Source organism: Ursus maritimus, unplaced genomic scaffold (genome assembly GCF_017311325.1).
Source record: "Ursus maritimus isolate PB19 unplaced genomic scaffold, ASM1731132v1 scaffold_11, whole genome shotgun sequence".
Classification (NCBI taxonomy): Eukaryota; Metazoa; Chordata; class Mammalia; order Carnivora; family Ursidae; genus Ursus; species Ursus maritimus.
In genome coordinates this window covers 65,933,030-65,949,593 of record NW_024423453.1, presented here as the reverse complement: position 1 = coordinate 65,949,593, position 16,564 = coordinate 65,933,030, and the positions used below count along the sequence as shown (strand labels likewise).

The 16,564-nt window shown below is 47.6% G+C and overlaps 1 long non-coding RNA gene across 1 annotated transcript; it reads right to left on the bottom strand.

Annotated features, from left to right (window-relative positions):
- Positions 1-12,103: 12,103 nt before the first annotated feature.
- Positions 12,104-16,564, bottom strand: LOC103675968. Its single transcript, XR_571965.2, has 4 exons — positions 16,224-16,564; positions 15,997-16,035; positions 15,718-15,889; positions 12,104-13,831 (listed from the first exon to the last, which is right to left on the bottom strand). It is a non-coding gene; the product is annotated as an uncharacterized LOC103675968 (long non-coding RNA).

The following is a 16,564-nucleotide window of genomic DNA, read 5'->3' as shown; positions in this document are numbered from 1 at the left end:
TTACATTTTGAATGTTTTCTAATTTTCCCCAAAATTTCTATCCCCTTCCCCAAATAAATATCTCATTTCTACCTACCTATGATTTCAAAATCTCTGGGAGTTCTGTATCTCCAAATGATGGTCTCCAGCTAAATGAGAAATTATATAAAGATATCAAGGGGGTCTGGAGAAAGGATTTAAGAGCTTAGGATTTTGATTTTGGATTATGATTTTGATTTTGAAAACATCCAAATATTTAAAATCAACAGCACAAAAGATCTGAATTTTCCTGTTCTTTCTATATGGTTGGTTTAACGCAGACACTCTGTCCTTCTCTCTTTACCTCTCTCTTACCTTCCCTCTCTGCCTTCTTTCCTGTCATGTCTTACTCTCTGGATCTCAGTTTATCAATCTTTATTGCTCTACTTTAAGTCTTATCTGTCAGCACACTTACGTCCCATAGGGAAAATGTGGTTTAAATGGCCTAGTCAGATGAGAGAAGTCAGCCAACCTTGTTTGGCCCTGGGATTTCTTTTATCGAGCCAAAATGAAATCTAAATGTTAAGCAAAAAAATGCAAGACACTCCCACCACCACACAAGCCAATAGTATGTCTGTTCAACACTCTGCTCAGAAAGAACAATATTAGACCAGACTTCTCAATTTTTGGTAGGTCCTTTAGAACACAGTATCGCCCTGAGGAGACACAGTTTTCCAGTTAACACAGTACTTGGATTTTGGACACCTGTATTGTACGTGCTCATTGGGACATGTGTGAACAAGATAGCTCTCCTTGCAAGAAGTTCATCATCTGTGATATGGATGAATCTGGAGGACATTATGCTAAGTGAAAGAAGCCAGTCATAAAAAGACAAAGACTATATGATTTCACCTATATAAAGTATCTAGAGCAGTCAAATTCATAGAGACAGGAAATAGAATGGGGGTTGCCAGGGGCTGGTGGGGAGAGGGAATGGAGAGTTAGTGTTCAACAAGGACAGAGTTTCAGTTTGGAGAGATGAAAAGGTTCTGGGAATGGATGGTGATCATGGCTGCCCAACAATGTGAATATAGTTAATACCATTGAACTGTACACTATAAAATGCTTAAAATGGTAAGTTTCATGTTATGTGTATTTTACCACAATTAAAAATTAAAAATTTTCAAAAAGAAGTTCATAGTCTAATAAGAGTTATCCACAGGCTTACAGTCTTAGAAAAGATCAAAAGGGTCGCTTAGCCAATGTTTTTTTCTTACTGGGACTGACAATAAAGAACTGCATTTTGTATCATGATCCAGTATGTACATGTCATAATACTGATACACGCACATGTGTATAGTCACTGATACATCTACATACATACACATAAATGTACACATAACTGAAATATAAACACAAATATATAAATATATCTATATTTATTTATAAATATAATATTTATAAAATATATTTATAAATATAAACATTATATTTATAAATATTTACATAACTGAAAATACATAAGTAAAAAATAGTAAAGGAAACATTTATTCTACTATATGGGATGTGTTTTGACTTTTTTTCTACTTTATTTTATCCCATTTTATTTGAAAAAAATACCAGTTACAACTCACAAATTGGATATCAAAATACACTATTGGATCTCGATCTACAATGTGAAAAACACTAACCTAGACCCAGTCTCCCACACAATGCAGAAATCTCTATAGCCACCCTTCGGATGGTCAACCAACATCTGCTTGAATGCCCTCGGTGATGGGGAGCTCACTTCCTACAATGCTCTTGGTGGATCCATCTAGCAGTTAAAGATCCTTGTCTACTCCAAACCTGTTCCAGGAGTGGCCTGGGTGGAGCTGGGGATCTCTGAAGGACTGGGACCCACTGATAGGTGCTGTGGCGCTGGTGATAAATGGGTCTCAAGGAGGGTATAAGCAAAACTCCTAGCAGCAAGGTGAGGGCTTGGAGCAAGCTGAGGAGAGGGTGCTGGCCAGCTCTAGAGGACAGGGCAGGTCTCTGGAGGCCCTAGCTTCATTCGGTGGAGCTGCTAATCCTTGCCCCTCTGCCTCCTCACCTCTGGCTCCAGCACTGTGATTATCTCTTCATCTGATGGATGATCTCATTCCCCTGGCACCCTGACTCCCTGCCTGTGGGAGAGGTTTCCTCCCCCTAGAGGGGGCCTCAGCCTCAATAGAGACAGATTCTCCCATACTCCCTCCCAACCTGTCACCTACCCCACAGGACTCCAGCGGGCCACCGCTGGCCATCCCTTCCCAATGTGTTCTCTTGGTCTTGAGACATGGGGGTATCCCTGCCCACGGGGTTCAGACCTGGGCTGCCTCAATATTTTTGAGCCCCCCCAAAGTGTTCAGGGGACCTGCTTTTTTTCAGGACAATGGGACTCCTCCACACCTGACTCTGTCTTCCTGGGAGGAATGAGACAAAGACAGCACCGCCACGTGGGCACGGAGCTGGCCACTGGACAGCAAATCGCAGGTCCTGGTCCCCTGCATGAGAAGAGAGCAATCCCTAAACTCCTGGCGAGGGCAGTGGGCTGAGCAAGGAGAGGCTGGCTCAGCCACCATTGGGGACCAGGGTGTGGCAGTTGTGGGTTCCCGCAGTTTGCAGCCTGACAGCCCTCTGGCCCTGCCCAGGTAGGAGCAGGTTGACCTCAGGGCGGGGCGGGGCGAGGGAGAGGTGATGATCTCATCGTATCCTCAGAACCAGGAGCAAAAAGTAACCCAGTACAGAGAGAGGAGAAAGAAAAGGATGATACACATGGGAAAGGGAGCCAAGAAAAACTGTGGCTGAGAAAGGAAATATAAAACCCAGAGCAGCTGCTAGCTCGAAACAGGTCTGGACATCAGAGCCAGCTCAGGGGAAGCCAGACTCTGAACAAAACCGGTCTGCCTGAGCAATGGAACATTTTTATGCACAAAAAACTCACCGTGGACATTGACCCAAAAGAAACCCTGGCAATTCCCACCCGCCCTCTCTCTCCTGAGCTCTGGAATAGAAGGACTGCCTCTAGCCACCCCCTTACCCCTTGGGGTAGCCCCATTCTTTTCACATCACCCCATTTTCCCCAGGATTTGACAAAGTTTAATGGATTGAGTGAAACCAAAGGCGACACAAATGGTGCCAGACCCTTTGCTTCTCCTCTCTGCCACTGCTAATTTTTTTTTCTTTTGTCTGAAAAGCCTCAAATAATTTGCATTTCATTCCTGCTTACCTGCAGTCCCGTTCGAAGCGAGCTGCTCCCTTCCTCACTCCCTCAATTAGTGGTACCCTGGGCTTCTCTCCACATCAGCACCACTGCTCGCTCTCGCCATGACATCACCTCTGAGCTCCGTGATTGGCCAACAGTGGGTTGCTTGGCAATTGGACAGTCTCCTCTGGTGGAGCAGGGATTGCCTGAGTGAGTAACTCTTAGCAGGCCGGGGAGTGGAAGATGATGTCAGACAAATAGCCTGCTTTCGATGCTGCCTGGGGAGCTGGGGGCCAGAGGGTGAGAGTGGGGATCCAGAAAAGAAGGAGGGAATGGTACAGGAAAGTGGGGGTGAAGGCACAGCTTGCAAGCTGAGCTGTCCAGCGAGGGAGAGCACCTGGAGAGGGGGAATGAGGAATGATTTCCAGAATCTTGAGCTCTTTCGGATCTGGGGGTGGGAAAATATGGAATCTAGAGGAGAAATCACAAAGAACAGATGAACCCTAAAAATAGCTTCTAGAGGGCTTGGTGCCTGTTTCCAACTCTGTCAGAAGGGCTGGTGGGTTTGAACGGTGACTCAGAAGGCAAGGAGAGGCTTCAGACACCCCAGGCCTTGGAGCTCGTGAGGGCGTGGCACGTGGGTCCCAGGAGAGCAGGGCTTCCCTCTTGCCACCTGGCTTTGATGTTGGCCACACCTCTTCCGTGGCAGCTTGGCTAGCACTGGTGGGTCCACACATTCCACTCAACCCCCCAGGCCATCCGGCGGGAAGAAGACCATGATTGATCTGAGGATCATCACTACCCTGGTGACTCCTGAAACAGGTGGACCCCTGAGGGGAGGTGATGGGTCATCCATGGGGGCTTCCCTAGTTGCTTCAGGGAATGGGGGCAGGGAGTCCCTGATGTCACCTTCTCAGCCCACCAGTCCGCCAGAAGTGGCAGGGCCAGGCGTCCTGTCAGCAAGACCTCTTCTCTAGAATGCCTCTTCCATCAAAGCCTCCCTGGGTGTGTCCTCCATCCCCACACTCCCATGGCAGTGCTCCAGCACCCTGCCTCACCTCACCTCCTTTGGGGGGGTGGATTTCTTTTATTGTGGTACAATACACATAACAGAAAACTTACCACTTTAACCATTTCTCTGTACACACTTCGATGGCATTAAGCACTTTCACAGCGTTGTGCAGCCGTCAGCACCGTCCATCTCCAGAACTCTTCATCTTCCCAAATTGAAACTCTGTCCCCATTAAACACTAACTCCCCTTTCCCCCTCTGCCCCAGCTCCTGGTGACCTCTAATCTACTTTTTGTCCCAGTGAATTTGTCTATTCTAGCAAATTCATTACCTCATGTATTACCTCATGTAATTGGGTTCATACAGTATTTGTCCTTTTGTTTTGGGCTTATTTCACTTAGCATCGTGTCCTCAAGGCTCATTCACATTGCAGCAGATGCCAGGATGTCCTCCCCTCACCCTTTCTATGGAGGGTCTGCTCTACCACAGTCAATGCCACTGACCCTCACCCTCACCATCACAGCCCTGCTGACTGAAAACAGACGGAAGTTACCTTCATTCAGCCCATGCTTTTAAATCGTTTTTGAATTGCAAGAGCATCAAAAAGCATTTGCACATCACAGTTTGTGTGTGTAGAAGCCATGCTGTGTATCGGCTCTGCAAGGGTCTTGGGGAGGAAGCAGGTTCTCGGGTCCTGGCACGGACCCCACAGCTGGGACCCACTGGTTGGCGGCTCCCTGCCAAGTGCCCTGTGCTGTTCTTTAGGAGCCCCAAACCCCACACTGCTCATCAGGAGAGGAAAGCACCATTAGTTGCCCTGCTCTGGCCAACCACACAGGGTGGGGGTGGGGGGGTGACCAGAATAACCAATGGCCCCTGACAGTCTTTGGAGTTCACAGATCTTCTCCCACTGCTCCTGTCATGTAACCCCCAGCAGCACTGCAAAGGCAATGGGACGAAAACCCTTCTTCTGCAGGAATAACATGCTTCTCGTGCATGCCACATGCCACGAACCCAGGCCCCTAAGGTCCCAGGCTGGCCCAATTCAAAGGGAATCAGGAGTGCCTAGGGATATCTGAATGGTTGCCTGAATGTGCAGAGAGAGTAGAGGCCACACTGCAAGTCAGACTGGTATCAGGAATCCAAGCAAACCTGAACCATGTGGCCGCCTTTGCAGTCAAGGGAGCCTTTCTCCCTCTCTCCCCTCCCCCGTCTTCTCTTTCCTCCCTCCCAGGGCTGAGAAGTCTGGAACTCCACAATCTGCTGCTCTGGAAGGGGGGGGTGGGTGGGGAGGAGACAGTGAGTTGCCATGGTGATGGCAGCCAATGAGAGATTCTCTGTTACTAGGGGAGGGGAGCCCTCTGTCTCAGTCCCCTTTACTGACTAATATGAGATGGGGGCTGGGGTGGTAGGACAGGACATCACAACCTGAGAGCTGAGACCAAGGTGGGGGAAAAGGGAAATGCTGCCTATTTTCTAGAGTTATTTAGCTACTATTTGAGTACTCCGCTGTGATGGACTCTGTGTGTGTGTGTGTGTGTGCGTGTGTGTGTGTGGTGTGGTGTGTATGTATGTATGTATGTAAATCTCACTACAGCCCTGTGAGAAAGGGACTGGCCACCCTATTTATACAAGAAACAGAGTCAAATAGTCAAGGTAACTTGTGCACAGCCTCCCATAAAGCTGTGAGACCTAGACTTGAATTGGCGGGGGCTAATATTGGGAAGAGGGAGAGTCGGCAAGCCATATACAGCTCCGCCTGCCCAGCCTTACCATATGGGAGAGTCCCAAAGCTTCCCCAAGATGGCATAATGCAGTGCGGTGATGGAACAGAGAAAGAAATACAGTTATTTTAGGGAAAAGTGTCAAACATCAAGTTCAAAGGTTAGAGAGTGGGGAGAGCAATCACCAAGGTCAAAGCCCAGAGGTTAAGTGGGGTGGGGTGGCCATCAGAGAACAGATGGTGGGGAAGGAGATGGGCAGCGTGTTCCCTACACCTCAATGTCCAAAGCTATCTTGAGCTCTGCTGAGGAAGGTGGGTGAGCAGAGGCCAACCCTGGGCCTGCCGCATCGGCTGTGGGGGAGCCAGCTGCCTGTGAGCAGTACGTTAAATGCAGCAGCTGGACATTAGTCAAAGGGACACAGGGAGCAGACTGGCGATGTCGCTCTGCTGACTGTCACTTTCCACAGCTCAGGGTGCACCATGGCAATGGGCGCAGGTGGCCATTCCCTGCACCCATGCCTGCTGCCTGGCTACACTATGGAACTCCATTCAATTACCTCTTCCCAGGGTGGAAACACCAATGTCTAACGTGTGGGGAAGGGGGCTCCGCATCTTCCTATTGAGGCTGAAGTGTGGAAAGAAGCAGCAGCATAGAGGATTGATTTTCCAGAAGCCAGGTGTGTAAGGGCAGTCCCTGTTCAATGACTTGACTCACCCATAACTCAAGCTCACAGCCCCCGGGACCCAGAGGACCGTGTCCAGGCCCCAAAGGGACTCTGCCTGTCACAGAGGTAGTTCTATTATAAGGCCAGCAGCACAGTCACCGAGGAGACCCTCAACAAACTTCTGGTCGCTTTCCAAACTCCAGGAAATACAGTCCTTGCCTCACACAAGAATTCAGAATATCTGGTCACTGCACGCGCAGGCTGCGACACTCACACCAATGCAATTTTTAAAAACTGTGTGTCTTAAATGAGCTTTTATTTTCTGCCTTTATTTCAGGGGGAGACTAAAGTTTGGCAGATTTCTTCCACAGAATTTATTGAATTGAATACTGTCAGGTATTTACTTAAAACAAATAAAAACGTGCACACTATGTAATTTTTAAAAATGTGAGCAATGCTATTTCACTTGAAGAGCGGCTCCTGTGATTCATGCACGCTCGCGACACCAATAACTTAGATTTTTTCAATCAAGTGAAACACAAATAAAACTTAGCCAGTTCAAATCTAGGCAATACTGGATTGCTGAACCTGTTTATTTATGCCGATCATTAGATTTGTAAACTAAATTGTAATGACGGTTAATATTTAGAACAACTATGTGTGATGTTTATAAAAACAATATATATTAAGGGAGCTACAGTGTGTAAATCACTTGGAGTAGTGCCTGACACAAAGTATGTGCTCAATAAACGTTAGCTATTACTTGGTTGAATTCAAAAGTAGACTACCCATGAGTTTGCAAGTAACAGAAGCCGGTTTCAAACTTAGAACACGAGCATTTATTTCAAAACTGAACAGTAAACACACACACCCAATCAGAGAATTAGGAATTTCACAGGTTGTAAAAATTTCTTGGGTGTCCATTGATGGCATTCCCTTTGCAGAATCATAATTCCGTAACCATTTGTCACAGAAGAGATTCGTGGAACTTGTAGAATTTATTCTGCGCAAGTATTACCCCAGTCCATGTACATCTGGGTTACAAGTGACCTGCTTCCAGGCACATGAGGAGATGGTCCTTGAGAAACAGCAGCGGCCTCGGGGCAACACCTGTGGGTCAACTCCCCTGCAGCGCCCCTGCCCACTCGCGTACCCTGGCACCATTCCCTGAGACCGCTGCAGCCACCCCTGTGTGACCGCAGCACTTCTCTCCGCAAGCTTTACAAAAACCTTCACTTACTTTTCCTTGCATGACAGGTCTCTGCCTGGTTTGTCTCAGAAGCGGCTCTGCCAACTTAAATGTGACTGTGGTACACACAGTAAAATAACTTAAAAGTGAATTCTTCCTGGGGCACCTGGGTGACTCAGTTAAACGGCTGCCTTGGGCTCAGGTCATGATCTCAGGGTCCTTTGATAGAGCCCTGAACTGGGGCTCTGAGCTCAAGGTAGAGTCTGAGATTCTCTTCACCGCCCTCCCTGGCGGGTGTGTTCACTCTCTCTCTCTCTCAAGATAAATAAATAAATCTTTTTAAAAATAGATGAGTTCTTCCTTTTTTTTTTACTAACTTATCACTAAGAGTAACAGTCAATGTGCTTATGCTCAGCTCTACACGTGGGATTGTCATCCAAAAGAACTTTCTCTGCAGACACAGAAGAAGGGGGTAGCCTTTTCTCCCAGCCCCACCCCCCTTCATATATTAGTGTTTTACAAATAAGCTTAATGAGATGATTGTTGGAATTTGGGAGTAGTAATAAATACATGATTGCCAAGGAAAAAAAAAGAAAATGAGCAAAAGTACGAAGAGACATTTCATCAATGAGAATATACAGACCACGAATATACACAAGCAAAAATGCTTAACATTCCTGGCGATAAGGGAGATGCAACGTAAGACCACAATGAGATCAGAACAAGTAAAATAAAAAATGACACTATCAAATGCTGGTGATGATGAAAAGAAACCTGAACTCTCATACATAGCACAGCCACTCCAGAAAGGAGTCTCTTAATTTCGTTAAATAAACAAAACACGCAATCACCATTGCACCCCCGGGCATTATTCCCAGAGAAATGAAAACACGTTCACAAAAAAAATGGGTAGATGCTCATAGCACCTTTATTTGTAATAACCCCAAAGAACCAAAATGTCCCTAGAGAGGTGATCGGTTAAGCAAAAGTAGTACACCCATGCCATGAAATACTAACCGCACTAACCGAAGTTGCACCTTGGATATACGTAACAACGATACATCCCAAAGACTAATGCTGAGTAAAACACAGCCAGTCTCCAAAGGCTACAGGCTGTATGATTCCACTTGCAGAATATTCTCGAAATGACTAAAATCATAGAGGTGAAGGACAGATTGGTAGCTGCCAGGGATCAGGAACGGTGGGAGGAGGGGTAACTACATAAGGGTGGCAGTAAGGAGATGCTTACGGGGTGGACTAGTTTTGTATCTTGATCACAAATCTACACACGTGATGAAATGGCACACAGTATAGTAATGTCAATTTCCTGGTTCGATGCTGTACTACTGTTATGTAAATTGTAACCATGGGGGAAACAGTGAGGGGTCCATGGGACTTTCCTGTACTACCCATGCCACTTCCTCCAGATCTAGAATTATTTTCTCTCTCTGTCGCTGTCTCTGTCTCTCTCCCCTCTCCGCAAAGCCGCTTCCTTCTTTTCGGACTACTGTCCGCTGCTCCATGCCTGTAGCTGCCTCAGAGCCATGAAGGACCCCACTGCCTTCTGGTGAAGCTGGTATGCTTTGCAGATATCAATGGATATCTGACGAGGCCATGGCCATCACGTGCTGACTCCTGCAGGCCTCCGGTCATCCAGTAGGGCCACTCCATGTTCTGCCCCTTGGGGACATGGCCTTGTCCGGGGCCCTCTAGAAGCACTCCTGGGGGGAGAATGGGCAGGAACTGGCTGTGGCACATGAAAACCTTCTGAATGGAGCTGGCAGCTTCTGAGCGTGGATCTGGGCTTGCCTCAGGGACTGAGAAGCCCTGCGGAATGGATTTGTGTTGCTCTAAAGACCCTGTGAGGTTTTCCTGGCAGCATAATGCCTGTAAAACCTCGATTGGCAGCTCACTGATTTAATTTAGGGAAACTGGATTTGCTGGAAGCCTTTTATAGACAGCTTGCTAAACTGGACAGCCAGAGGCAGGCCAAGTCTGGCGGGGGTCGGGGGGTGCTCAGTTTCTCAGAAGGACCCCCAAGGGCTGTGCCTGGGATCTCTGTTTAGTGTTTTCTTCTTAAGGTGTAGAGGGCAGTGGGGACTGTTCTACCTCATCAGTCCAGTGGAGATCCCAAACCTGGTCTTAAAGTATGCCTCACAGTGGCAAGCATCACCACCTCTGCCCAGCCCGAGGACCCAGCAGACCGACTCGGACAAAGCATCAAAGGATCAGGTTTCCCAATGCCTCTGGAGTGTCCCAGGTGTCCTCTTTCCAAGTGCCAGGACCTCACTGTTTCAAAATCGGTGCACGGAATTGAGTTGTTGATGCCGGTCGCCGCGGAGTGTGAAGTGCTACAGCTCAAACGTCCACTTCAAGAGTGGACTCAAGTGGTCTCGGCTCCTATCCCATCAGCAGAAAGGACTCTCAGGAGCAGAGTTGCATAACTGACCTGTGTCCCCCCCTTCCACTGTAAGGAGGGCAGCCACAGACTGGTTCATGTTTCCATGCCCCTTCCTGAGGTCCCAGGGAGCAGCCAGCACAGTCCCATGTCCTTCACCGTGGCCTTTCAAGTCTGCTATAGCCTCAGCCTCAGGAGGAAAATTGTCCACGTCTCCAGAACAGTGACACTAACTTCACCAGCTGTTTCAGTCTATGCCTCACTAATACTCCTCCCTGTCCCGGGATGGTGGGACCCTTATTGTTTCCAAGCCCCGAAAAGACCCACTTTGGTGACTGGTTGTGTGCAAGTTTGTTTCCTGACACCAGGTTGCATCTTTTTCAGAGTCTTTTGGTTGCAAATGAACAGGAAACTACTCCAAGTCACCTCATGCATAAACAGGAAGTTCATTCAAGTTTACAGGAATATCACATGGAAATCAACACAAAGGGACAGCTGGGCTGGGACTTGGAACTGGAAGCCAACAGGATCTGAGCAGACTTCCGCCTCCCTCACTCTCTCCCCCTCTCCCTCCCTCCAACTCCCTCTCTCTCTCCTTCCCTTTCCCTCACTCTCCTTCTCTTCCTCCCTCATCCTCCCTCCCTCTTCTCTCCCTTTCTCCCTCCCTATGTCCCTCTCTCCCTGCCTCCCCTTTCTGTATATGGCTGTGCCTCCTGCGCCCAGCACCCTGTGCTCACACAGGTCCACACCTGCATCCATCTACAAGGCTATTTCCTTCCATCTCCATGACAGACTCTGCCTTCTGAGCACTGGCCATCCCATGTTTCTTAAGGTGAGAGACAGACCCCTCTTTCAATCCCAGTTTCAAATATCCAGGCAAGAGAATCCATCTGGCCCAGTTTCAATCAGGTGTGCATGTCTGATGTCAAGGACGGGTCAGGGGCTGGGTTGCCTAGTATGACTCTGCATGGGTTCTGTTCTCAGAGTACGGCATCGTGTAGAGCTAAGCAGACATCCCACATGGCTACTCCACTAGGGTTAGGGACCAATCATGAAACAGCAACATCGTGCTCATTGCAAAAAGTTCTTTGAATGAAAAGGTAACTGCCAGTGGCAGAACACTTATACTGGATTAGGCAAAAAAAGAAAAAAAGCTGGGGACAAGAGAATATTTGCTTTTTGCATTTCATGGCCCTCCCTAGCACTAGAGCTATTTCCTCCCCCAGTGCAGGAATCCCAGGGGCTGAACCCCTCAGAGGGATGCCTCCTCTGGGGTCACAGCAGGGAACTAAGAGATGTACCTCTAACACAGACCGTCAGGAGGGCTGGGGGCTGGAAGACAAGGGGCTATAGCAGTCAGGCATCCAGTTTCGCCAGCTGCATGCTTGTCTGTACATGGAAGGTGCTGGAACCAGGAGACGGAATCACCTCTGGGGTCATCTTGGCAGATTCCCTCCTGTCCCCCTTCAAGAATGCAGAGAGGAGGACGGGAGCTGGGAGCTGGGGGGGGGGGGGGGGGGGCAGGCAACTAATACCTCCCCTACAGAATTTAGGTTTAAGGGGATAGTAGGGACTTGGAAGACTGTAAAGGTAGGTTAAAAAGAAAGGCAAAAAAGGAAAAAATACATCCAATCCTGCCACAATAACAAAAAGCCACAGTGAATTTCATTCATGTAGTTTAGAATCTGTTCAGTGTCTTCAAAAATGTATTAGATCAATGAATAGTCCAAATTCAAGCAAAGTAATCTTGAAGATGTATGAGCCCATGAAAAATCAATTTGTATCCAAATCCAAGGAAATTAGAAATACCCATAAGCAGAATGCCAATAACATTTTTATATTCTAGCAAAATAAATAAGACATCAAAGGAAAATGGAAACATAAATTGGAGGAGGGGCGATGGAGGAGGATAGAGATTTCGAGCTAATCAGAAAATATAATCAGAAAGATCATATTTCAATGTGTTTACTTTCTAGAGAGAATAAATATTGGTTTGGAAACAACTCACATTTTAAACTGACTTTTTTATTTTCTAGAAAGAAATTGGCTTTTTCTTATGTAGACAGATTTTTCTTGATTAAACTTGAATTGTCATGTACAATTTCATTTATTTGAAACTCTAGGAAAGACAAATCTCATCCGAAGAGACAGAAAGCAGATTGGGGTTGCCTGAGGCTGGGCAGGGGTGGGGATCATCCCGGGAGGGGACAAGGGAAATTTGGGGTGACAGACATATTCCATATCTTGGTTGTGTTAGTGATGGGTGTGGGTTTATATATTTGTCAAAACTCACTGAACTTAAAATGAGTTTATTTTATTGTTGGTAAATCCATACCTCAATAAATCTGATTAAACAACAACAACAACACTGTGTGGGAATGGCAAGAAGAATTACCATAAAGAATAGCATCTTCCCCCGAAGCTGGGGCATTGGTGGGTTTGTCCTCCTGCAATCAAACAGGTGTGCCCCTTCCCTCTCTACAAAGGAAAGCAGGGAGAGGGAGAATCAAGAGAGGCTCTCTCAAGAAGATGGTGATGGGCTCGAGTTTGGATGAGGGAACTGGATGGAGGGCCAGGGTGGGGAGGGCATTCTAGGCTGAGAGATCAGCACGGGTAAGGCAGCGGCTGTCCTGAGTGGTGTATTCAGAGAACAATTATAGTAAAATCAAAATGCAGTTGAACAAACACAACTTGTGACAGGCAACCAATGTTCCTGGATGAAAATCCAAGACTTTCTTATTTATTCTCACTCTTCTCGGTTCCTAAAGCAGCCTCAATTCAAGACTTAGTGTGTCCCGGGGCACCTGGGTGGTTCAGTTGGTTAAGCATCTGACTCTTGATCTTGGCTCAGGTCTTGATATGAGGGTCGTGAGTTTGGGCCCAGCGTTGGGCTCTACGCTGGGCTTGGAACCTACTTTAAAAAAAAAAATTATTGTGTTCCATAAAGATTTCCAACTTTGTTAAAAGTTACCGCCTCTGTCTCCCTCCATCCTGGGGATGTTTGGGGCTGGGGTCAGCTCCTCTCCAGCACTCTGCCTTCCTTTCTTCCTATCCTGCCAGAATGGGGTGGGGTGTGGGAAGAAGGGTCTTCTGAGGATGCTTCAGTCATGATGATGAATTGGATCTTCTCTGGGCCTCGCAGGTGTTCAGAGCTGACTTTTTCCTTTGGAGCACTCTGGAGGGTTCTTCAAAGAGCCCCCACCCCCATTTCTGGCCTTTCTCCCCTGCAGCTCCCTTCTGGTTGGTGGGTAGATGCCTCTGTAACGGATTACACTAGCAGCCCCTGGGCAGGGGAGGTACACACCAGCTTCTCTGTGTTAGGGCCCCTCTCTCAAGGCGGCCTCCTTGGGTGCAATCTGAGATAACTCCAGGAAGCTCATCACTGAGGCTACATCAGGTGCTCAGGAACTTCTCCCATGCACATTGCTCTGACAGCACGTGGGTTCAGGCTGTCCCTGATGCAGCAGCCTCTCTCCTCCGCCGTCAGGGTACCCACCGAGTGTGGACCCTCCCAGTCTGATTCTGCAAGCATTACCTCTGGGTTCCAAAGGTCACGTGGGAAGTATTCCAGGTGGTCCCTGAGGAATTCCTTTCCTTGATCTTGGGATAAGAGAAAGGCACCTTCATTCTCCATGGCGGTGGAAGCATGTGGGTGGGGGACCTGGAAGGATTGGAAGGGAGGGTGGAAACCACAGCATCCCAACAACACTCCTCAAAGAAATCGTCCCTCTAACCTCGGCCCTACCCTTTGGTTTCCCAACTTCTCTTACAGATTGAAAGTGGGTGGTGAGCTGAGGATGGCAAAACAAGGTGTCAGTGTCCTTTACTTTAACTTTAACTTTCATTTGGGTCCCACCTCCTCACCTTAAAATGCCAGAGTGTTTGGCCCTATTTTCTTGGAATCCCAGCCTGAAACAATACCAGCAACATTGCTATGTACTGATTCCTACAAGTGTTGGGTACTCCGCCAGGTTCTTAACATAGATTACCTCATTTAATTTTCAGAATAAGCCTATAGGGCAGGAATGGCTATTATCATTTTACAGATAAAGAAACTGAGTCTCAAGGAGGTTAACTAACTTAGCCAAGATCATATTGCTACACACAGGAGCCAGACAATGAGCCAAGGTTTTCTGGCTCCAAGACTCTGTGTTGCACCAAATGCTTTGTGTAGGTTGATATTATGAAAACAAAATCCACAAATCCAAAAGGCTTCAAGTGGCTCACAATCCAGATAGTGCAGGTAGTGACCCCGTTCTCCTAGGCCACCCTCTCCTGCTCATCTTTCCTGCCCCTTTAGGACACCCCCTGCTCTTCCCATCCCTCTTACTCCTCTCTGGCCTCAAGCAGAATGTTGACATGAAATGTTCACCATGTATTTTACTTCCCTGTCTCTGCATTAGACTGTGAGCTTCTTGAGGGCAAGGACTGATGAACTTGTTATCCTCTGTGGGTCTCACTGCCTGAGAGGGTCTCAAAAACTATGGGATTAAGGAAGGCATGAATAAACCATGAACAAATGACAAGGAACGAACTGACTTCAGAAATCCCAATCTTTGCACAAGAACTTGGTCAAGCACTTGATACAAGAGGTTCGTAGGTGTTCTCTGGGAGGGACAAAGGAAGTTGGGATTTAAGCTCCCAGCCTGTAAGATGACAGGGTTGAGCTGGGTCACATCTAAGGCCCCTTCCCTAAGGCCTTTCCAGGGTTATCATTGTGGCTCTTTTTTTAAAAAAAATATTTTATTTAGTTATGGGAGGGAGAGAAGGAGAAGAGGGACAGGGACAAGCAGACTCTGTGCTGAGTGCAGAGCCCTATCCGGGGCTCGATCCCAAGACCCTGAGATCATGACCTGAGCTGAAATCAAGAATCTGTCACTTAACCAACTGAGCCACCCAGGCGCCCCTCACTGTGGCTCTTAAGGAGTCCAGAGAGAAGAAAGAAGGAAGACAGTACACTGCGTCTGTCTGCTCCCTTCTTTCTTTTGACTGGGTGGTACATTTCAACAAAACACATGTACAGATGTTGGGGATCAATCCAGTAGGCTGTGAGCCCAGGATGTACCAGGAACAACCCAGGAAGAGGGAAGCAGAGAAGGAGGAAGCTTTTGGGGACAGAGGCAGTAGATGGATTCATTCTAAGGCAACAGAAGCAAACTTTCACGACTTCATGGGTATGTGTTTCAAGTTCTGAACAACTACCCCACAGATGAGCTGTTAGGATCTGTCATAATTTAAGTCCTGCCTTCATGGATTCTGGGGAAGGCTACAGAGGAGTACAGAGGGGAGCCTGACAGGCCAAAGGGAATAGGACCCATCTCAGAGGTCTTGCAAAGAAGGACTCATTACCATTGTATCATTTGGCCATTTCCCTAACAGAGCTGACCTACAAATGGAGAGATCAGAAGCCACTGTCAACACCATGTTTAATGTTCAAAAAACATCACAAGCAACCTCTGGGCATTTACCTCAGCTCAAATCAGAGCTCACCATCTTGGGCCTTCTTCAGCCTGTGGGCATGCACTGTCCACCTGGGGAGAGACTTACTTGTAAGGAACACAGTGAATGCTGTCCCTGGGGAAGGAGGCCTCCAGTCACAGAAAGCATGACATCATCCTGGCTGCCGAGACTCTGAGGACTCCAGTGACGCCCTCAGCTCCCCAGCGATGACTCCAAAGCCCATGAGTGGCTGTAATTCTTCAAGTAATGAGCATCATGGCTGTGGAAGTCAAGCCATTATTATCATTCTGTCCTCATACAGAGAATAACCTCACTGGGCTAGGGGATGTGGGAAGAGAGGAAAGGGAAACCTGCTCCTGATCATACCTGGACCCTCCTTTGAAACCTTCAGTGGCTCCCCAGCACCTACAGGACAAAGTTCAAATCTCTCTGTGTGTCCCCAAGGCTTTCCATGCACACCACTGTCCCCTCCTGCCCCTTACTCCTGACATACACACACACACAGACCCACCCTACACATTGAACTCCTTTCAACTCCTGCAACAAAATATGGTTGGCTCCCCAAAGTTGCCACACAATTCCCAGCCACTCACCTTTGAATATGCTGTCCTTCCTCATGGCTGGGGTGACTTCCCACCATCTCTCTGTCTGGCTAGCTCCTATTTATCTTTTAAATCCCAGCACACTTGTCATCCCTTCTGGGAGGTTTTCTCTGACTCAGGAAGCAGTTGTTCTCACCCCTGTGTTTCCCAAAGCACCTGATAGAGACAACAATTTAGAACAGCTAACACGAGAGCTGAATATGTATCTAGATTTTTTAAATGGGAACCCATGGGGGAGAGTGGAATTCTTAAATGATAGGAAGCACACGGTACAATTTCGGATAGAGAAATATGAACGTAGAGGAGGTATTTTGAGTGCGGGCAGGGTTTTA